Source organism: Muscardinus avellanarius, assembly GCF_963383645.1.
Source record: "Muscardinus avellanarius genome assembly, chromosome: 6".
In the NCBI taxonomy this organism is placed as follows: domain Eukaryota; kingdom Metazoa; phylum Chordata; class Mammalia; order Rodentia; family Gliridae; genus Muscardinus; species Muscardinus avellanarius.
The window spans coordinates 29,339,859-29,364,726 of NC_137791.1; the positions used below are offsets into that span (position 1 = coordinate 29,339,859).

General features: G+C 37.0%; 1 pseudogene across 1 annotated transcript; it reads left to right on the forward strand.

Annotated features, from left to right (window-relative positions):
* The first annotated feature begins 928 nt into the window (after positions 1-928).
* On the forward strand, positions 929-24,613 carry LOC308264003 (importin subunit alpha-4-like; annotated as a pseudogene). Its single transcript has 2 exons — positions 929-1,044; positions 23,202-24,613. The product of its transcript is annotated as an importin subunit alpha-4-like (transcript).
* The last annotated feature ends 255 nt before the right edge of the window (positions 24,614-24,868 follow it).

The window sequence follows — 24,868 nt, forward strand, 5'->3', positions numbered from 1 at the left end:
ATGCTACACACACACACACACACACACACACATACACACACACACACACAGAGAGAGAAAGAAAAAAGAGAAGAAAAAGGAGGAGGAGGGGAAGGAGGAGAAGAAGAGGAGAAAAGACAAATAACAGAATATTTAGAATAATGTAGCAATAAAAGAGAAATGAATTCAAGGGAATCAATTTTTATGAAAAAGTAGAAATAAAGTACATGCACTAAGAAGCTTTTCATTAAAAATATTTCTAGAAGGCATGTATGATAATGAATGGAAGATTATTATATTTCTTGATGTTACTGAGTAAGCTATGAAACAAAACACAGAACTTTGACTCAAATGGTTCAAAGATACTCAGATCAAGTTTCTATCACTAAAGGCTGTCCTTTCCTGAGTAGGCAAAAGCAAAATGAAAATTGCCATCCTACTTGGATCCCAATGAAACATTTATTAACTGATAGAGATCTTGAGTTCCAGCTACATTTCAGCACTCTGGTACATTGACTGAATTCTGGCACTTTAGTCTTAAATCTGTCTTTCTAACCCTTGTCATTAGTCTCTTCTGGTAAGTTTAATAGAATCTGGGCAAAGATAAGAGATACACTGAATAAGTTGGTTGGTGATACTGTGTTGTATCTCCCAAGTTTATTGCTTTTTATTCCTGTCAACCATAATATTATCTTGGAAAATCATTTAGTGATATAGGAAAATAAATCAACAACATAAAATAATGCAGAACAGAAAATGGTGGAATTAGAGGCAAGATGGCAGCGTGGCACCTGCCACTGCAAGCAAAGTGATTTTTGGAAGAAGATCCCAGAAGAGATCAGAAATTAGACTGCTCCTGCTGCACATACTCAGGAATTCTTAACAACATACTCTGTAAAAAAAAAAATGTTCTGAGTGTGTTGGAGAGAGCTCAGCATGGATGGCTACAATGCCCAGCCATGCGTCCTCTGGGGCCTTGGCTCGCCTGGCTGCCTTGCTCCTCTATGCTAGGCTGGGGGCTGTGCTGCGCTCAGAGCAGCAGATCCTGCTTTCCATGGTGAAGATGTGGGCCTCTGCTCTTGGTGGGGAGATAAAATCCATTGCTGCTAATTACTCAGGCAAAAAGACACGTACTGTTTTCTTTTATTAAAAAATATTGAAGAGGAGAGACCAAGATGGTGGCAGCAGTATATGGGAGAGGCAGACAGATCCAATCCAATCCACCTTGAATTTTTTAAGAATTTTCCCCAAAAGTAGACTGGTACTGTGCCCACATCTTCAGGAATTCTGGACAACATACTATGAAAGAAAAATGTTTGGGAGAGAACCAAGATGGCAGCAGTGGCGGCCAGTACTTGGGAGAGGCAGACAGATCCAATCCAATGACCTTGAACTTTTGTAGAAATCTCCCCCAAACTAGACTGCACTTGCCTCACATGCTCAGGAACTCTGGACAGCATACTAGGTAAGAAAAATGTTTAGGCACGTCAGAGGGAGCCCCGCATAGCTAGGTCGGCAGGTGGGCTGCGCATCCCGGAAGACCTTGGCGCTCCAGGCCGCCGCTCTGCTCTGCTCAGCACTAGGGGCCAGGGTACTCTCAGGGCAGCAGAACTCACTCTCTTTGGTGAAGCTATGGGCCTCCGCCTTCGGAGGGAAAACAAAATTTATTGGTACTAGGTATTCAGCCTTACAGCTTTTGCAAAAGACACGTACTGTTTTCTCCTACTAATATTAATATATATATATATATACGCAACACACATATACATATATGTATATATACATATATACATATATATTATATATTACTATAGTATATATACTTATATATTAGTATATATACTTATATATTAGTTATAATATATACTTATATATTATATTTTCATATATATATATATAAGAAAAAATGGGAACCTCTGTAGATTACCTGCCCACAGTGATGGAGACTGGAGAATGCCTCACAGTGAGGCTGGTCCTGGGGCCAGCTAGGCTGGGATTGAGGCCTGATGAGCAATGAGGCCAGGACCATGGACTACTGTACAGCAAAAGGCGAGCAGGCCCCTGCATTTGTGTGGTTAGGAAGCACTTGAAGCTGCCACCACTGCCTTACCCCATCTCTCAGCAGATCTCCAGATCCAAGAGACCTCTATTAAAAAATTTTGGTGTTAGTGGATCATCTCATCAAAGTCACTCACTTTCTGGCTGTCATGATTCCAGCAAATGGGAAATAGTGTTGAAAATAAAAGCAGGACTTCCAAGGAAGAGATAAACTAATTGATCAGGTGTGGAGAAGTAGAAACTCAAATACATTATTGGTGAAATTGCAAATTAATGCAACCACTTTGAAAATCAACATGGAAGATCTTCAGAAGAATGAAAACAAATTTACCATATAACCCAGCAATACCATCTATGGGCATCTACCCAAAAAAATGAAAACCAAACTATCAAACCAATGGACAAGTATCAATGTTCATAAATGCACAATTCATGATTCCCAAGTTATGGAACCAGCCAAGATGTCCATCAACAGATGAGTGGATTACAAAACTATGCGATATGTACACAATGGAATTTTTCTCAGCCATAAAGGAGAACAAAATTATGGTATCTCAGGGAAATGTCACAAAAAATAAGAAATCAGATGCTTTCCCTGCTATGCAAAAACTAGGAAGAAATGGGTAATAGGAGGATCTCTAAAGAAGGGGCCCTACAGAGCAATTAAGGTGACTTATCTGAGGGAATGGGAGGGGGGAAGATGGAAACTCTGTAAAGCACATGATGTACTTAAACAAAATATGAAAGTCAATCACGAAATCAAGCATGAGAACAAGGTAGGGGGAGGAAATGGGATGGGTATAAAGGCTAATCGGGTGATGTGTGCATGTATATCTCCACAAGTTTTTTTTATTCCATTAAGATGTTTGACTACAATGCACCAATAAAAATACATTAAAAAGAAAACGCAGAACAAATTCCCCCAAATGAATCTTCATGTACATCTAAGAATTTGATGTAACTGAGTGAGGAGGGCATCATATTTTTATGAGTTAAATCACAGCCAGGATTGCTTAAAGTGATATAAATATATCTGAAAAATAAAGCATGTGTGTGTTAAATGAGGTGGATGAAGAACCCTATTCTTCAACACACATTTTAATTATTTTCAACAATTAAACTAGAAAGAAAATATACCAGAGACTCTAATCTTTGGTGGACAAATATACTAAAGTTATTTTTCTATGTTTCTAGTGATACTCCAGATGACAAATATGAAAGAGAAAATTGCAGTGAAAGAAATTACAAAAACTAAAAGCAACAGCAGCAAGACTTTAAATAAAGAATAATTTCACATTGCAATATGTATAATCTCATCTAATTTTCTTCCTAAATATAATGCCATAAAAGGAAAGATAGTACACTGAATTAGAAAGGAAAACCAACAGTATTATTTGAAATTATATTCACTAAGATGATGTTAAAATGCATGTTAAAATGCATATATCACCATATTTTAATGTATATAGCAATTTGTCTATTAGTATATCTAGAAGATAATGAATGCACATTTATTTTTTTTTTATTTTTTCGGGTCTGGGGATGGAATCCAGGGGCATTCGACCTCCGAGCTACACCCCCTACCCTATTTTTTATTCTTTATTTTGAAACAGGGTCTCACTAAGTTGCAGAGGGACTCACTAAGTAGCTGAGGCTGTCTGAGAACCGTGATCCTCCAATCTCAGCCTCCCAAATGCTGGGATTACAAGCATGCACCACCATGCCCAGCATGAATGCACATTTAAATGATAAAAATAGTGTATGGAAAAAGTGAAGTCATGTGATATCAGATGATGCCTCAAGAACACACTTGATGCTCAGCGAGCTTTCTTGTCTTCTTCTTTTTTCCTTTCTTTCTCATTTAGGTTTTTTTCATGGGAGTATATTATTTTTTGAATTATTTACTTTATTTTGCAGAAAATAATACACAGGACAAAACTTTAAAAATCTCTATTAGATAAATTATTAATGCATTATGAATCAACAAACACAAACATACACAAATACATGAAAGATTGTTCTGCTTTCTAGTAGTATAGTGTAATAAAATGCTCCATTTACCAAAATAATTTATTCAAACAAAACTCTAGTGCTATTGTTTTAGTTTTTACTTTAATGTTTATAACAATTTGTCTATTAGTATAACTGGAAGATAATGGATGCACTTTTAAATGATAAAAAGTGTATAGTAAAAGTGAATAGCCTTATGGTATTCCAGAAAAATTCTCCCCATATATATATTTTTTATTTTATATATTTATTTATTTTATATATATTTATATATTTATATATATTTATTCTACAACTGTGAGATAGATTTGATTAAATCATAAAATTATAACTGAAGGAAAGAAAGGTTTATGAATTTTAAACTCTGATTTATACTTCCAAAATGCCTTCCAAAGAAGTTAGACCAATTTTGTAGTTGGCAACTATGTATGGGAATTATTTTCTCACAAAAATGCCCTAATTGTACATCTTCAACATTTATCTGTTGCCAATTTTATGGGTAAAAAAAAATGCTGTTTTTATTTGTTTAATTTTTAATGAAATTGAATCTAGATATGAAATTTGAGTTTTTTATTTTTCCTATCACCTGGTTATTCTCGTATTTGCTAATATTTAATTCATTTATTTGTCACAAAATCTATAAAAATTATTTCATATTAAATTAAGTAGATGTTTTCTGTTGTATGGTAAATATTTCCCTACTATTATCTTTGGCATTTGATAATGAGTCTTATAAAATTACTTCTTTTAAGTGTTTTAGTTCTTGTTTAACCTTAAAAATTCTTGCCCATTCTATTAATATTTGATAGTATGTTGGAATGAGGTTGATTACTACATATTTTTTCTCAACAAATTCATTAAATGATATTTTGAAACTCTTGTCTATTAAGAGATTCCATCTTTCATTGTGTCTTTCTCTGTACAATCTTAAGCTTCTTTTAGCAGTCTTTAGTTGTGATTAATTAGGAACAAAGGTGTCTTCTAGTGTCATACAAGGTTCAGTTCCTACTTTGATTTCTCATTCCTTTGTTTTTATCAGTTTAAAAGAGGAAATTGGGCACAGAGAATTGTACTTTGCAATATCAAATAAAAGGTTAACTAAGATTTTGGTTGTATCACTTAATGTTTTGTGGGTTGAATCCAGAATTATAAGTGAAAAATTTCCAAGGTTCTGCTTGTTGTTAGGAAAAGTATAAAGTCTTATTACTTGTGTGTTTCAGAATCATTCTTTTAAGCACCACTAAAGGTAAAATTCAGTAAATACCTCCTTTCTAAAATTCTTTAAGGCTAAGGTTATTAATACAGAATTCTAAATGTAAAAGTGACATATCAAGGGAAACAGAAATTATATGCTTCCTGGAAACCAGTCATCAAAGAATCCCTGTAGTCTCACAAAGGAGAGCTGTCTGTGCTGACTGGAGTTCTTATTATATATTCACTTTAAATAAGTTTCAGACTAGGAATCTCACAGGGAAATATATGGAGGAGGTGAAATCTGAATTAAATTGTTCAGCTACCCAGAAGTTTCTTGTGAGATTGGCCTCTTTTCAACTGGATAACATCTGAAAGTACTTAATGAACTGGAGCCTTCCAAATCTGAAGTTGTTGGAAAGAAGATAAGTGAAGGTGGCTCTCTCACTAAAGTATGTGCTTAAAATAGTTAGATTTCCTATAGCAGCACAGTAGATAATTGACACTTTCTTTTTCTCTCTCTTGTGCCTTTTATTTCCTCTAGGAAATCTTTTATTTCACAGAACTACAAACTAAAACTTGAATTGTGAAAACTCTTTGGAAGAGGCTGCAGGTTCCTTTCCAAAATAAGAGCCATGGACTTCAGTTATAGAATGTGATTAATATATATGCAGTATAGATTTTTGATAATCAAATTGTCACAACTTTATTAAATATATATTTTCATAGATGATTCAACTAAATCTATGTGTTTTAGTTGATTGATTCCAACAGATTTTTAAAGTAGATTCATTTTTTGCACAAATTCCACAATGGAACTACCAATGTGATACATAATTTGTCACTTTCTCATAATATTAAACATTCTCATTCAGTCATATTTGGAAGAAAACAAGCCTAATGAGCTGGATTGATGGACTGGCACCTAGGAGAAGTGGGGTAGTAATGAGAAGTGAGCAGAGAAATTATTTTGTAAGTATGAACTCACCTACTTTTGAACACCAAATTTTCTAATGAAATTTCATAATAGAGTTGTTTTAGATTCCTTGTCTGCCAATCCTACCAAATTTTATATATATATATATATATATATATATATATATATATATATATATAAATTATATATATTATATATTATATATATTATAGTATATATATACTATAATAACTATAATATATATAATATAATATAATATATAATAGCTATATACAACTATAATATGTAGTTATTTATTGAGTTTTTCCTATAGTTGTTCTTCTGTGTGTGTGTATGTGTGTGTGTGTGTGTGTGTGTGTGTGTGTGTGTGTGTGTGTGCAGCTGAATTTTTGGTTAAATGTCAGTCGTGGTGTGTAGGTTAGTGGAGACTCTGGTGAATGGTATTTTTATACCCAGAAATATGGGAACTCCTCTTGTTCAGATAGACCATTGCCATGGTGGTTAAATCAAGTCAGTAAAAATTGACCATGGTTTATATTATTTTGTAGTTGTTTTTCTTCAGTGCAACAACACTGCTTCAAATTCCTCTTACATTACCTTGAGTCTGAAGCTTTCAAAGGTTCTAGATCTTAATGATAGTCAACACTTGGTCTTTAGGAATTCATTAAAAAATTTTAACTTAGTTAAGTAGATGGCCACACCTTCTATTCTTGATTTTCCTCAAAAGATCGATATTTATATCACAATTTCATATATCTTTACTTAGAAATCAGACTAAGCTATTGTTTTGTGACTTCAACTCTTTGACATTTTTAAGCAGCATTATACAATAGGATTCTACTTATCAATAAATCAGAACAAAAATATGTCATTTGCAGGAAAATGGATGGACCTGGAGAACATTATGTTGAGATTAAGCAGTCTCAGAAAATGAAGGGTCATATGCTTTCTCTCCAATATAGAAATTAGTTGGTAATCAGGAAACAGGGATACAAGAGGGCGTTTAGATAATGGCAAAGCCCCAGTGGAGGGGGAGCTGATCTAGGGGAGGATGGGAGAGGGAGAATTAATGAAGAAAAAGCCTCTGTTGAGATTGTGTACATATGAAAGAATACCAATGCCAATCTCTGCATTCTGTATGGGGAGGTACAGGTTGGGGGGCATCTGGGGAAAGCCCACCAAGTGATGTGTGCATGTATGTCACCATCACTGAACTGTATTATGTATTTAAAAATAAATAGTAAAAATTTAAAAACAAAGTTTTTCAGCATATTAAAAAGTCTGAGTTCTGATAGATTAATGAAAGGATTTTGTCATGCCCAACCTGAATTATCAGAAAGTACATAGTTTAATTCCATAGCACATGTTAAATGTTTTTTAGAACCACCTGGCTTTCTTAAAGTCACATGTTTATTAAGATCACATTATGTTTATAATCATTTAATTCACCCTTTTGCATCTTTTCTTTCAATTCTACCAAATAAGTTCTAAAGCTTTGCTGTGTGTCTTGATTATTAAGAATATTCTCGATGACTTCCGGGAAGATGGCGACCGAGAAAAGCAGGGCTTAAGAGCCCCGCTAACAACAAATCTCCATTACCACAAAATCAGCACGTTTCATAGCCAGAAAACACCATCACCAGTGAAACAAAAAATCACCAGGCTCCAGAGAGAAAGCGGAATGAGAACAGAGCCACAGAGGAGATACACCGGCCTCACGCCTGAGGACACGGCAGACGTGGCAGCAGCGCCATACTGCCGGTGGCACCAGCGAATTCATGGGACGGCTACAGCAAGCCGAAGTGAGCCACTGCGGAACAGCCAGGCGGGATTTCTCCGCGCAGAGAGCATCTAAAGCTCCCAGTGGCCGAGCTCAGCACACGCTGCAGGGATTCAGAGTGGAAATCAAAACCAAGAAGAAAACACCAGCCCCACAGCCGAGGGCGTAGCAGCGGCGCCATATTGCCACCGGCGGCAGCAGCACCGAATTCAGTGAGGCCAGTACAGCTACATCTGCGTACTCAAGAACAGTGAGTCAAATTGCGGGCCACAGAGGAGAAATCCCAGTACTGTACTCCCTGGGACTTGACCCAGTGGGGGAGGGGAGGTGGCAGAGATATCACACCATAGGAGAACGTGCAACCTGGCACCCCCCAAAGTCTAAAGCAGCCTCTATTGACTCTCTGGGTCGGAGACTCTGAGATAAAACCCAGTAAAGGAGTAGTGGGGTCTGAGATACTACTGACTCGAGATCCAGAACACCTTAAGTGAAGTCATAGTGACCCAAGGGAAGAACCCAGAGAAGGCACAAACATCCGAAATCATGGGAAAGAGGAATAATACTGGAGCAATAAATGCCCACAACCCCACAACATCAGAACCCGATAAAACTGAAAATCAGAGATTTCTAGAAGATCAAATCAGGAAAATAACTGTAGAAATAATAGAGGTGCTTCGAAAAGAACTCAGAGAAAGCCAAAAAGAGATAAAGGATGCAATTAATGAAGTAAAGGCCTCAATTCAAAGCACAAACAACCGATTAGAACACATGGAGAACAGAATCTCGCTCTTAGAAGATGAGCAATCCAAAAATGAACGCATAGTTTATAATCTAGAAAAAAATATCCGACAGCAGGAATCTGATATTGAAGAAATATGGGCCCATTTTAAGAGAGCTAACCTAAGAATAATTGGAATAGAGGAGGGAAAAGAAAGTGAAACCAAAGGGATCAACAATCTCTTCAAGGGAGTAATAGCAGAAAATTTTCCAGACATAGAGCAAGAGGTTGATACACAGGTCCAGGAAACTTATAGAACTCCCTTTAGACAGGATCGGAGAAGAGGATCCCCACGCCACATAATTGTCAAAATGACCAATGTGGAAGCCAAGCAGAGAATCTTAAAGGCAACAAAAGCAAAGGGCCAAGTGAAGTTCAGAGACAAACCAATTAGAATCACTCCAGACTTCCCAAACCAAGTCATGAGAGCCAGAAGGGCTTGGAGTAACATATTCCAAACTCTGAAAGAAAACAACTTCTAGCCAAAAATTTCCTATCCAGCAAAACTTTCTATCAAATTAGATGGAGAAATAAGAAGCTTCCATGACAAACAGAAACTGAAGGAATTTTTGTCTTCAAAACCAGCACTAGAGAAAATACTCAAAGAGATTAACTACAAAGAAGAAATAGGTAACACACTCCAGAACTAGAGAAACAAGATTTTCCATCCAACAGACAACTAAGATTGGTTATCTGTGGAGATTCATTATTTATGTTAGTCTTTTACCTATCTCTAAAGGGTATTGTTTGCCTTTATTGTTGTTAATTTCTAGGACTTCTAGTTGGAATATTAATATACCTTCAGATATAGCATTTGGAAATATTTTATCCCATTCTATTAGTAACTGTTAACTCTGTTTACATTGTCTTTGGATATACAATATTTTTTTTTATTTTTTAGGGAGTTTGTATACTCCTCTGTTGCATGTGCCATTGAAATCATATCCAAGAAATCACTGCCAAGTTCAATGTTGTGAGGTTTTATGACCCAGATTTTCTCCTAAAAGTTTATAGTCTTAAGATTTATATTTAGGTCTATTATCTATTTTGAGTTAATATTTGTATATGGAATTAGGTAAGGGTCCAATTTTATTCTTTTCCATGTAATTATTATTTTTTTAACAATATTTAGTTAAAATATTAATATTTCCATCACCAAATGTTCGTGGAAACCTTGTCAAAAATAACTTGACAATATAGGGAAGAATTTAGCTCTAGGCTTTTATTTAACTCCAATGGTTTATATATCTGCCTTTAGAATAGTACTACACTGTTTCAATTATTTTAGCTTTATATGGTTTGAAATCAGAAAATATATATCTTCTAGCTTTGTTCTTTTTCAAGATCGTTTTGGGTACCTAGAGTCCATATTCCATATTAGGATAGATTTTTTTTCTGAAAAATAAATATATAAATATATGATAGTTTCACCTAAAAAATAGAAAAAAAATTCTCTGGTAAGAAAGAAAGCAAAAAGAAATATTGAAATGTTATCTTTAAGTCATCAAAAGCTTGGTATCAGACAAATGAAACTGTTATGTGAGATTATCATTTTTAATTTTAGATAAATTGCCATAATACTAGATGTCAACTACTAAGCCAAGCATGGGAGGGAGGGATAGGGAGAGAATGGGGTGGGGATTGGGTGGGGGCTGACTGGGAAAAGTGTGCATGTATGTCTACAAAAGTATGTATCCTACTATGATGTATGAAGACAGTGCACCAATAAAAAAAAAAAAAAGAATATTCTCAGGGAAATACTGACAAATTCAGCTGGGACTGTTGGTAAGAAGAGAAAGCAGGCCAACTTCTCTCTATTGGAATGACCGAAAATGCAGCATCCATGGTTTCTGAAGGTAAAGTGGAATCCCAGCAGCTAAATTGTCCATTAAACATTTCTATAAATCTTAAACACTAAAAATTATTTACAATTTTTAAAAGCATACTGAAATATTGGCTTTTAAGAAGATCAATCACATAACACTTTCACAATTTAGAATTATATATTAAGGAAAACTAAAAGATGAGAAACTAGATGATTTCTAATATTGCACTCCACCTACATGGAACGCCTAGGTATATGGAGACCTGGATGGAAAGGAAAGGCATCTGTTAATTACCTTTATTGCTATCCTGGCCTTTCCCTGTGTGCAGTCTTCTGTTATTTTGTTTTTAATTCAATAACAAAGCTTGCTTATTCACTTGTAACAAATCCCAGCTGCAATGAAACTGCATTCTATGCTTCTCAGTTAATGTTGGAAATTGACAGTGAAGTTTAACTACTTCAGCATAATTGTATTCTATCCCAACCTTTTTTTTTTTTTCCTTCAGAAACTAACACACCAAGGGAATTTGTACTGTGGTCAAATTTTATGATTGCTAACAGCAAATATGTGTTTGAAAATATTGAATAGTAGCAGTTTAAAAAAATTACTATGACATTAAAAATATTCAAGTTCTTAGTCATTTTGAGTGTATACTAACAAGAGTCGTATATTGCTAGAAGATTAGCCTACCGCGGTGGCAGGCTAGAGCTGGTTCACAGAGACTGTCAAAAGTTGATTATGCTCATCTCCTTCCAAATTTTCCTTCAATGGAATTAGCTACTAATTGGCCATAATGGAAGAATTTATTCAATGGGAATCAGCAAATACTAAAAATAAGGGAACTTACTCCTTTTCTGCAGTTGTCTTGGGGAGGGAAAGGGTCTAACTCTGTCATTCATACAGGCCCAAAATTGAATCCTGGAATTAAGCAATCTTCCTGCCCTAGCCTCCTGAGTAAAAGGGGGACATTGGTGCTGTCAGCATGTCCAGTGAGGACAATTTTTAAAAGAAAAGTTTTTGTGAGATTATTTACCAGTATGCCATTAGTTATATAACATAGCACTTATTAATAAAAAACTTAATGCTATAAGACCAGTGGTTCTTATAATATTTAAGCTTTAAAGTTTTTTTAATTTTCTATTTTGTGACTCCTAACCATAAGGATGAACTTTATACCCATATCTCTATAATTCTCAGTGCTGCATAGCAGCCCTATTTATATGATCAATTTTGAAAAAAATTCACTTATTATATACATATATATGTACCAGGAATTAAATCTATAGTAAACAATGTTCTACCTCTAATCTACAAGTGGAATCCTGTTTTATTTTGAAACAAGGTCTTCTCATTAAGTTGTTGAAGCTGGCCTCATACCTATAGTGCTCATGGATCATCTTAGGAAGTACTGAGATTATAGGCATTTGCCACCATGCCCAGCTTGCTTAATATTTTTAAACAAATTAAGTAGCATAAAAGACAAAATTTCATTCCATAAAATAAAGTTATACAATAGTTTCAAGGTTATATGAGCTTCTTTTCTCTTATTGATTCTCACTCAATTTCCTGAAATTAAGAACTTTGCTTTTTTTATCCTCTCCTACATTGTTTCTACTACTTTCATTATAACTACACCATGTGAGCAAAATTATTAGTTAAAATGTTATTACAGTGATCTCTGTGTCTGTAGAGAATACTTATAGAAACCTCCTCAGAAACCAGAATCTCTGTATATTCAAGTCCCTTGTACAAATTGGATGGCATATGAATATTATCTATTCACATTCTTTCATATATTTTAAATCATGTCTAGATTAGTGTGTGTGTGTGTGTGTGTGTGTGTGTGTGTGTGTGTGTGTGTGTGTGTTACTGGAGATTCATCCTAGGGGCATTCTACCTCTGAGCTACACCTCCAACCCTATTTGATTTTATATTCCGAATAGGGTCTCACTAAATTGCTGAGGAGCTTACTAAGTTTCTAAAGCTGACCTCAAACTTGATCTTCCTGTCTCAGCTCCCCCAATACTGGGATTACATGTATGTACCACCATGCCTGGCTGTAGATTACTTATAATACTTAATACAATGTGAATACTCCACAAGTAGTTGCTATGTTGGGTCGTTTAAAAAATAACAATGTTCAATACAGATGCATTCAATATAAATGCATCTTTAATTTAATATTTTAGATCCATAGTGGGTTGAATCTATGGTTCCAGACCCAATATCTCTGTTTCTCCTCTTCATTGGGGTTGGAAAGCAGTTGGATGAAACCACTCCCATACAATTTATCTTTCTCCTTCCCCTCCAGTTACCCTCTGTACCCATCCAACACTAAACAGTACCAAAACTAATTTCCTTCTTCATCTTGAGTTACTAAATATCCATACACAGAACAGGAGAGGATTTCGTGATGGGAAGCTAGAGTGCTGGAGGACTTGTGGTAAGGACAGGCATGTGGTAAAAAATGTGGCACTGGGGTGACCATTTATTCAATCTAGTATTGTATAGACAAAACAGCCTTTCTGTATATACTACAGGTCAGTTCAGTAAGGCGATGCCAGTAATTAATGTGAGAAATGGATGAAGGAAAAGTTGTGGGTTGAAATTGTCATTCGCATGGAGGAAAGAATGTACTTGACATATTATATTAAAAGTTGTATTTGGGGTGAGGGTCAAAGCAAAGAATCATTTATAGGAATCCTGCCAAGTTCTGATATTATCAAGAAGTAAACATCTATTTTGCCTAACCAAAAGAAAGGAGAGGATTGTTGGTGATGGATGTTAGAGTTGACTTAAAGGTCTTTCACTGAATTAATTGACCTTAAAGACTGCCTGAGGACTTGTATTCTTTAAAAAAAATTAACATTGTTTTGTGCTTTTCTCTCATTAGATTATTTCTGAGGAATAACATAAAAGTAAAACTCACTTAATAGATAGTTGGATTCACAAATAGCTCGTAGAACATATCTTTAAAACAGGGAATTTAAAACTACATCTTATAAATTCTTAGCCAGGCATAGTGGTCCATATCTGTAATCACAGTACTTGGGAGGCTGAAATAGAATTCCAGGTACAGAGGCAGCCTCAGCAACTTGTCAGGACCTCCATCAACTTAGTGAGACCTTGTTTCAAAATTTAAAAATAAATAAAAACTAAAAAGGACTGGGGGTATAGTTCAGAAGTTCAATAATCCTGATTTATCCTTTTTTCTTCCAATTTCTGTAGAAGTCCAATGTAAACATTTGTGCTTTGTTTTTCTGTTATTTCAGAGGATGACAAATACATCTTTGTCTATTTACATTTGCTCTCATGGTGCACTTGATCATTGCATTATAGCTAAACCTGGTCAAGGGATTAGTGAGTCTTTGTGAACATGAGAAAGAACATAAATGCTAGTTCCCTTCTCAGTAAAGGAGTCCTTAACAGGAGCATGTTTTACTTTCTGTTTATGGCAGTGCTTGCATGAATGCCTTGTACAGGTATCAATGTATGTTTATAGCATAAATCACCATCACACAAGGACTGAGAGAGAATGACAAGGTTGCTATTTCAGGCAAACAAGGATGCTTTGTATGTTGGTTGTGGAAACCCTGTCAGGGTGAGCAGAGCTAATTCTGTGGGCTCAGTGGGGTTGGGTGTGAGTTTCTTCACAAGAAAGGAGCAAAGTTCACATTACACACTGTGTTCCTTTGGGAAACTTACAAAAGACAATTTGGACCAATTCTGTCAAAAGAACATCTAAGTATCCTGAAAGACTAGGTCTTTAAAGAAGTTTCCCAAACCTTGGAACCTTGGGGAGAGTAAGAGAAGGCGGTGTGTCAAATTTTCCTTCTCCTCAAGTTAAACTTGAATGTCGCACAGTGCCACTCACAAGCCTGAAGCATTAACATATATATATATATATATATATATATATATATATATATATATATATATATATATATGAAAACCAGCAGGGCCTTCAGAGCACTTTTTCACAATAATGAAATGTTTCAACTTTCCTCTTAAGGTTTGGCTGATTATTGACCTCTATTTCTTTATCTATCTATCTATCATCTATCATCTATCATCATCGTCGTCGTCATCATCATCATCATCATCATCATCATCATCATCTATTGTGGTACTAGGGATTGAACCTAGAGGCATTCTACCTCTGAGCTGTACCTCCATTCTTATTTTTTGTTTTGATACCGGTTCTTGTTAAGTTGATGAGAGTCTTGCTCTGTTGCTGAGGCTGACCTCAAACTTACAATCTTCCTGTCTAAGCCTCTCAAGTACAGGGATTATAGGTGTGCACCACCATGCACAGCTCTGCTCAGTTTTTTAGGGGGAGCACACAATTTTGAAAATCATAATTATTTGTGAAGGAAGAGAAGACATATTGCTTCTGCATGTGAGGCAAAGGAAAACTTAAGAAGCCAGCAAACACAGCCATGATTCTTAGCAAGAAATTCAGGGAATTAAAACAGCTGATCATGGTTCAATAAATTCTTCTACCCTATCCTTCTACCCTAAGCTATAAGTAAAATATAAAAGCAAGATTTTCTTAGTCTGTGTGATGACATTTTTAAATATGATAAACTAAGTCTACTAAGTTCCTACAAACAGCAATTAGTTATAGGCTCTGGGAAAGTTTATTGGAGAACAAATATTTTTTTGAAGATTTAAAGAAGTTTATTATTATTATTTTTTTTTTTTCAAAATGGCGACTGAGGGACACAGTACTCCTCAGTAGCTGAAGCAAATAAAACTTCAGATACTTAGAAAGCTGTGTCTTAATCAACAAAAAAAAAATACATACCAGGAACCAAAACAAATCCTGGTACCTCAGGGGAACTCTGAACTTGAAGAAGAAGAAGAACATAGACCCGGACACCGGACCAGCTGCAAACGCTGATCGGCGGCCGCGGGCTGCTTTCGCGGGCCCGCGGAGCTGCCTGCCCGATAGCCCCGATAGTCCCGCAGCAAGATAATCCGGGACTGAAAACAGCGAGCAGCTCCCACGTCAGAATTTTGTGTGCCCACCAGCGACTGGATCACAACAGCATAGAGACTCCCACGAATCCTGGACCAAGAAAGACAGGTACCTGCGGGCAACGGGAAGTGCGGACCCTAGCGTGCGCTGCACTCCAACCCCCCAGCACGCCCAAGCCTCAGACCCGAGCACTCCCCTCTGCGCACCTTGTCGGCGCCCCGGTTCCCTGCTAGCAGTCATTGCCTGTCCAACTCTCTCCACTAAATTGGAGCCTACCTGGGTGTCTAGCTCCCCCCGCCCCCGCCACCTTGCCAGAGACTGCCTTCAAGGCTGCGAAAGCCCTGTGTAAACTGGAAATCTCCTTGGGGCACCCCCAGTTTCTACGTCCCGCGGGAGGCAGAGGCCTTTACTGGGCACCACGCACTGGATCCTTGAGCACCTATCCTGCACTCCTGGCCCACCGCTGGGTGTTCCCACCCTCCTGCTAGCCAGAGGCTTAATTCTAAGCGAGAACGAGAACTCAGCTCAATACACCTTGGAAGAGCATACCAGCAGCAACAGACAGCTGCATCCACTCACTCCTGGTTCCAGTAAAAGCAGCACACCCAGCCTGCACCCTTGGAATAGGCAGAGCTCTGGCAGCAAGCGTGGGCACCCAGGAACCAGCACCCATTTGCCCAGGGTACATCTTGGGACCACACCGGCTAACCCAGCTGGAATTTCCAGAGACACAGGAAAATCCATCGGGCCACAATATCTGCACAGGACCTCAGGGGGAGGTTCTAATTATACCTTGGTCATGCTCCACCCGTGTCGTAGGGAAGCACAGGCTGGAGTCTAGGGTGGTGAGTGCAGAGGTACTGACCACAGGTTAGAATTTCGCAGAACCTGTGAATTGTATAGAATCAAATAACAGTGAAACCAGACATCCGGACACATAAACCTAAAGCAGCTAAAGGAGAGAAGGTGTCCAAACACCCAGAGTGACCTAAGAAGATAAAAAAATAGAGTACAAAGAAAACTAAGAGACATTGGATGGTATTCTGAAAGTTACTAAAGCAATCACATACGCACATATTATATAGGCCTGACCCCATATGCGTAAATAAGGAGGACTGTTTATTTTACTTTTAATGTGGATGTTTTGTTTTATATTGCTTTTACAGTGCTTTTGTTTTGGTATGGTTATTGCTGTGTTATTTTTTTTTCTTTCACCCCATACTTCTCTTACTTTCACATGTTGTTTTTTTATATATATATATATTGGATAGTTTGCCTTATTTTTTTATTTCACACAGCTGCTAGCTCCTTTTATTTTATTCTTGTTCTTTTGTCCTCTTTCTTCCTCTTTCCTTCCTTTATTTTCATTCTCCTCCTTTGATTGGTCTTCCTCCCTTTTTCTAGGATTACATAATAGTCTTGGTATCTTGTGTGGATTTTTTTTCTATTCTTTTTTTGTGTCTGTCTTCTCCTTCCATCACCCCTATTTACAAACCTTCCCACACTAACCCTACATACTTTTCCCCCCAAAAACTTTTCCACATAATATACCTCCTGGTCTAATACTCTAAGTATCTCTTACATTCATAATTACTCCACGAACGACAAGAGTCCTAGTAGTTAACTCTCTCTCATTCCTAGCAAGATTTCACCTTACGATACTCAAAGTCTTTCTCAACCTAAACATATCCTCTACCTAATCTGACTCCTTTACTAATCACCCCAGCTCCTCCCACATCACCCACCCTCAACACTGGAAAGGCTCTGCTGACTAGCCGATACCCCAACTCCTAATATTAAGATTTGACTAAGCATAATACTCACGAACGATGGGTAGAAACCAGAAAAACAGGACAGAGAACTCTACAAATATGAGAACCAGGAATTACGAAGAGACAGCAGAAATCACGAATACTGACCTACTAGAAATGCAAGAAGGGGAGTTCAGAATCTTGCTGTTCAATATGATGAAAGGATTCAAAACAAGTATAGAGGAGGTTAAAGGTGAATTAGAAACACTAAAAAAGAATCAGAAAGAGGTCTGGAATGAAATGAAAGAGGCAATAAGTGAAATGAAGACAGCAATTGAAAGAAACTCTGGAAGATTAGATGAAATGGAAAACAGAATATCAATATTAGAAGACAGTACATCCCAAACCGAAAACACAGTCAGCGATATACAGAAATCTTTACAGCAACAAAACCTAAACATCCAGCAATTATGGGATAATATGAAGCGCCCTAATCTACGGATAATAGGCATTGAGGAAGGGATAGAGGTACAGACCAAGGGCATCTGTAATATCTTCAAGGAAATAATCTCAGAGAATTTTCCAAATTTGGAAAGAGACTTCGATCTTCAAGTCCAGGAGGCATACAGAACTCCACTGAGACAGGACCAAAGAAAGACCACTCCACGCCACATAATAACCAAAATGACCAATATAGAGGCCAAGGAAGGAATCTTAAAAGCAGCGAGAACAAAAAGACGGGTGACATATAGAGGCAAAACAATAAGAATCACCCCAGACTATACAACCCAGGTCATGAATGCTAGGAGAGACTGGTATGATGTGATTCAGACCCTGGAAGAAAATAACTTCCAACCAAGGCTCATCTACCCAGCAAAACTACTATTCAAGATCAATGGTGAATCCAAAGTCTTTCACGATAAACAGAATCTCAAAAAATTCATGAATTCAAAGCCAACACTAGAGAAAATTCTTAAAGAAATAAACCATAAGGAAGAAAAAAGAAGCAGACTTCAGAATCAGAGAAGAGAGGAAGTTAATAAGTGGGCCACTTAAGTAAAGAAGAATGATCACACCACCCAAGAGTAGACAGAACACAAAATGGCAGAAAACAAAAATCATATATCAATAATATCTCTTAATGTCAAAGGACTTAACTCACCAATCAAAAGACATAGATTGGCAATGTGGATTAGGAAACATAATCCAAATATATGCTGTCTGCAAGAAACACACCTCACAGCAAAAGACATTCACAGGCTGAAGGTGAAAGGATGGAAAAAGATATACCATGCCACCAGTGACCAAAAAAGAGCAGGGGTAGCAACCCTAATATCCAACAAAACAGACTTTAAACTAAAACACATCAAAAGAGACAAATCAGGGCACCTCCTTTTACTAAAAGGAACACTATACCAAGAAGATATAATGATAGTAAATATTTATGCCCCAAATATGGGTGCAACCACATTTGTAAAACAAACCCTTCTGGACATAAGATCCCAAGTAGACCCAAATACAATAATTCTGGGAGACTTTAATACGCCTCTCACACCACTGGATCGATCTTCAAGGCAAAAGATGAGTAAAGACGTTTTAGAACTAAGGGAAACCATAAACCAAATGGACCTAATAGACATTTTCAGAGTATTTCAACCAGGAACTACAGAATACACTTTCTTCTCAGCAGCCCATGGAACCTTCTCCAAAATTGATCACATCCTGGGACACAAAGAAAATACCAGCAAATTCAAAAAATGTAATATAATTCCTTGCATCTTTTCAGACCACAACGGAATAAAAGTAGAAATCAACAACAGGAAACTCGAAAGAAAGTATTCAAATTCATGGAGAATGAATGATACACTATTGAATGACGAATGGGTAAGAGCAGAAATTAGGGAAGAAATAAAGAAATTTATGGAAACAAACGAAAACAGAGACACAACCTACCAAAACCTATGGGACACCATGAAGGCAGTACTAAGAGGAAAGTTTATTGCATTGAGTGCCCACATAAAAAGGACGGAGAACCACCAAGTAAAGATCCTAATGACACAGCTCAAGGATCTAGAAATTCTGCAACAGTCTATTCCCAAAGCCAGCAGAAGGCAAGAAATCATCAAAATTAGAGCAGAAATAAATGAAATAGAGAACAAAAAAACAATTCAGAGAATCAATAAAACAAAAAGTTGGTTCTTTGAAAAGATTAATAGAATTGATAAACCCCTGGCCAACCTAACCAAAAGAAAAAGAGAATCAACTCAAATTATCAAAATTAGAAATGAAAAAGGAGATATCACCACAGATAGTGAAGAAATTCAAAATATTATTAGAAACTACTTTAAAAATTTATACTCCAATAGACTTGAAAACCTGGAAGAAATTGATAGATTTCTAAGCACAGTTAACCTTCCTACACTTAGCCAAGAGGACATAGCAAGCCTAAACCAACCAATAACAACCAAAGAAATAGAAATGGCAATAAAAATTCTTCCACCAAAGAAAAGCCCAGGCCCAGATGGGTTCCCAGCTGAATTCTACAAAACCTTCAGTGAACAACTAATACCAATACTGCATAACATGTTCCGGGAAATTGAAAGAGATGGAACTCTTCCAAATTCCTTCTATGAGGCCAGTATCACATTAATCCCCAAGCCAAATAAAGATACCTCAAGAAAGGAAAACTACAGACCAATATCCTTAATGAACATAGACGCAAAAATTCTAAACAAAATACTAGCTATACGCATTCAAAACTATATCAAGAAAATAATACATCATGACCAAGTCGGTTTCATCCCAGAAAAACAAGGCTGGTTCAACATACGCAAATCAATACATGTTATTCACCACATAAATAGAACCAAGAACAAAAACCACATCATCATAGCAATAGATGCTGAAAAAGCATTCGACAAAATCCAACACCCATTTATGTTAAAAACACTGCAAAAAATTGGGATAGAAGGAAAGTACTTCAACATCATTAAGGCAATATACTGCAAACCCAAAGCCAACATTATATTGAATGGGGAAAAACTGCAAGAATTTCCGCTACAGTCAGGAACAAGACAAGGATGCCCACTATCACCACTCCTTTTCAATATAGTCCTTGAGACTCTTGCTGCAGCAATCAGACAAGAGAAGGAAATCAAAGGAATTCACATAGGAAGAGAGGAATTAAAATTATCCTTATTCGCAGATGACATGATCCTTTATCTGGAAGACCCAAAGAACTCAACCAAAAGACTTCTGGACCTGATTGACAAATTCAGCAAAGTCGCAGGTTACAAAATCAACCTAAAGAAATCAGTGGCTTTTCTTTATGCCAACAACGAATCCACAATGAAAGAAATAAAAACAACAATTCCATTCACTATAACCTCAAAACCAATAAAATACCTAGGAATAAACCTAACCCAAGATGTAAAAGACCTCTACAACAAAAACTATAAAACATTAAAGAAAGAAATTGAAGAAGACCTTGGAAGATGGAAAAATCTCCCGTGCTCATGGATAGGCAGAATAAATATCATCAAAATGGCCATTCTGCCAAAACTGATCTATAGGTTCAATGCAATTCCCATTAAAATACCAGTGACATTCTTCAGAGACCTAGAAAAATCAATCATGAATTTCATATGGAGAAAGAAAAGACCTAGAATAGCCAAAGCAATTCTCAATAACAAGAAACACGCAGGAGGCATTACAATCCCAGACTTCAAACTATACTATAGAGCAATAGTAGTAAAAACAGCATGGTACTGGCACAAAAACAGATATACTGACCAGTGGATTAGAATAGAAGATACAGAAACAAACCCACACATCTTTAGTCAATTAATCTTTGACAAAGGGGCCAAACACATACGCTGGAGAAAAGACAGCCTTTTCAACAAGTGGTGCTGGGAGAACTGGCTAACCATTTGTAAAAAGATGAATCTAATCCCCTATATCTCACCAAACACAGGAATCAACTCAAGATGGATCAAAGACTTAGAAATTAGACCTGAGACTGTGAAGCTAGTAGAGGAAAGCATAGGTTCAACACTACAACATATTGGCACAGGCAGTAACTTTCTCAACAAAACCTCCAAAGCTCAGGAAATTAAAGCAAGAATAAACAAGTGGGATAACATCAAACTAAAAAGTTTCTTCTCATCAAAGGAAACTATCAATAACCTAAAGAGGAAGCCTACAGAATGGGAAAGGATCTTTACCAGCCACCATTCTGATAGGGGGCTAATATCCAGAGTATACAAAGAGCTCAAAAGACTCTACACTAGCAAAACAAACAACCCAATCAAGAAATGGGCAAATGAACTAAATAGACACTTCACAAAAGAAGAGACACAAAGGGCTAATAGATACATGAAAAGATGTTCTTCATCACTGGCCATCAGGGAGATGCAAATCAAAACTACACTGAGATTCCATCTAACCCCAGTCAGAGTAGCAAGCATAAAGAAATCAAATAACAACAAATGCTGGCGAGGATGTGGGGAAAGAGGAACTCTTTTACACTGTTGGTGGGAATGCAAACTAGTTCAACCACTATGGAGATCTGTGTGGAGATTCCTAAGAAAGGTGGGAATAGATCCACCATATGACCCAGCTATACCACTCCTGGGTATCTTTCCAAAGGAGTTGAATTCAGAGAACTACAGCAACATATGCATACCTATGTTCATAGCAGCACAATTTGTAATAGCCAAAATATGGAACCAACCCAGATCACCATCAACAGATGAATGGATAGCAAAACTATGGGAAATACACACAATGGAATTCTATTCAGCCATAAAGAAGAACAAAATTATATCATTTGAAAGAAGATGGAAAGCCCTGGAGAACATTATGTTAAGTGAGATCAGCCAAGCACAGAAGAAGAAGATACATATGTTTCCTCTAATATGCCCAAACTAGGAAACACAAAGAATACCAGAGGGACTCCAGATATTGAAGGGGAAATACTAGCTAAGTTTGGATGGTAAGATAGGAGAGGAGGAAGGCCGGTCTCGATTAATAAGGGTCTACACTTGAACATGTGTAAAATTATGAATAAGACATGGTTAACCTGGACAACCATTGGTGTGTGTGGGGGGGGAAATGTGGGTGGGGGGGGGAGGGCACCAAATATAGTGTAAATGTATACTATTTATGTTCAATAAAAAAATTGTTATATATATAAAAAAAAATAAAGAAGTTTATTAGAAAGATAGAAATACAGAAAATAGAAATACAGCTCCATACCAGACTAGCATGGAAGGGTGACTTGAAATGAATACACCCAGAACAAATATTTTTAAAGCTGTAATTCCAGGCATAATTAAATGGGCATAGGTAATCACTGTTCCTCTGCTCCCAAAGATCAACACAAAGCTTTTCTTTGGTTTCTCTTCTTAAAAGGAATAGATTCTGATTTTACATTTGATAACTTGACAATAATTCTGGCATTGAGACATGATAGGACTTTACAAATATCTTGTTATTCAGAATTTCAGAATAAAAAGACAGCCCTGCCAGACTCACTGCAGCTACCACAACCACAAGAGTAGACACTGCCAGAGCCACACACAGCCGTGGCCAAGAACCTGGGCTTCTTTTTTTTTTTTTTTTTTTTTGTGGGTCTGGGAATGGAACCCAGGGTCATTTCAGCCTTCGAGCTACAGCCCCTGCCCTATTTTTTTATTCTTTATTTTGAAACCGGGTCTCACTGAGTTGCAGAGGGCCTCACTAAGTAGCTGAGGCTGTCCTCGAACCACGATCCTCAGGTCTCAGCCTCCCGAATACTGGGATTACAAACTTGTGCCACCACACCCTGCTAGAACCTGGACTATGAGAACTTCAGAACTTTAAAAGCTTCAATGACAAGGGCTGTGATGTAGAAACAATGTAAAAACACAGAAATGAAGTGACTGTTGAGCTGTGTGAAAACAAAAGAGATGAACATTTATTAAAAATGAGAAATGTTCCCCAAGAAGAAAGTTTAGAAGATTCAGATGTTGATGCTGATTTAAAGGACAAAATATAACACTAAAAGCTAGATCGCAGAATGCCACAAGTGATAACCAGTGGTCCAGTTGAGCACTGTCCAGGCAGCAAGAAAACTGTTATCCAGTGACAGAAACCCACCAATTGATAAGCTAATAAGATATGGGATTTTACCAATTCTAGTCAAATGTCTAGAAAGGAATGATAATCCTTCGTTACAGTTTGAAGCTGCTTGGGCACTGACTAAGCTTCAGGACCTTCTGCACAGATTCAAGCTGTTGTATAATATAATGCACTACCTCATTTTCTGAGACTTTTGCATTTACCACATCATAATGTTTGTGAATAAGCAGTGTGGGCTTTAGGAAACATTATAGGTGATGGCTCTCAGTGTAGAGACAATGTCATATCACTGGGAGTTGTTAAAACTCTTCTGTCCAACACCTCTATCCCCATCACTTTCCTCCAGAACATCACTTGGGTCATTATCAATCTCTATAGGAATAAGGACCCCCCGCCACCTATGGAGACAGTTCAGGAGACTTTGCCAGCTTTATGTTCCCTCATATACCACATGGACATAAATATCCTCGTAGGCATATTGTTTTTGCTATGTTATACCTGACAGATGGAGGTAACCAGCAGACAGAGATGGCTATTGGTTCTGGGGTTGTGCCATTTCTTGTGTCCATTTTGAGCCACCAGGAAGTGAAAGTTTAAACTGCAGCTCTTAGAGCTGTTGGCAACATAGTGACTGGCACTGATGAGCAGACTCAGGTTGTTCTCAAATGTGACATCCTGTCCCACTCCCCAAATCTTTTACCACACCCAGAAGAGAAGATAAACAAGGAAGCAGTATGGTTCCATTCCAATATAATGGCAGGAAACCAGCAACATTTCAAGTTGTAATAGATGCTGAATTAATCCCTATGATTATTCCTCAGCTTGCTAAGAGGGAATTTGGAAAACAAAAAGAAGCTCCTTGGGCAATTAGCAACTTAACGATAAGTGGCAGAAAAGATCAGGTTGAGTACCTTGTACAGCAGAATGTAATACCACCATTCTCTAATTTACTGTCAGTAAAAGATTCTCAAGAGGATCAGGTGATGGGCTAAAAAACATTCTGATAATAGCTGGTGATGATGCAAGTACAGAGTTCAAATAAGAGAAGACTGTGGGAGTTTGGAGAAAACTGAAGTTTTGCAGCAATTTGAAAATAAAGTCATATATAAATAAGCATTTGAAATCATAGATCAGTATTTCTCTGGTGATGATGTCAATGAAGATCCTGGCCTCATCCTGAAGCAATGCAAGGAGAGACTTAAAAGTCTGACCCAACAACCAACCTTCAATCAAAATAATTTAATTTTTAAAGTCAATTGAGTGCAGCATCTTTCTCACATCCAACACGAAGCGCCATCAGATGACTACCAAATGATAAGAACAACAGCAATAAAAGGCTCCAAACACACATGGCTCTTGGTTTTGATGCTTCTGAAGCAAGCCATGTCTCAGTCACTTTGCAGTTGCCAAAAGTCACTCTCACGTGGACTGTAAATGCATATGCATGATTTCCTGAA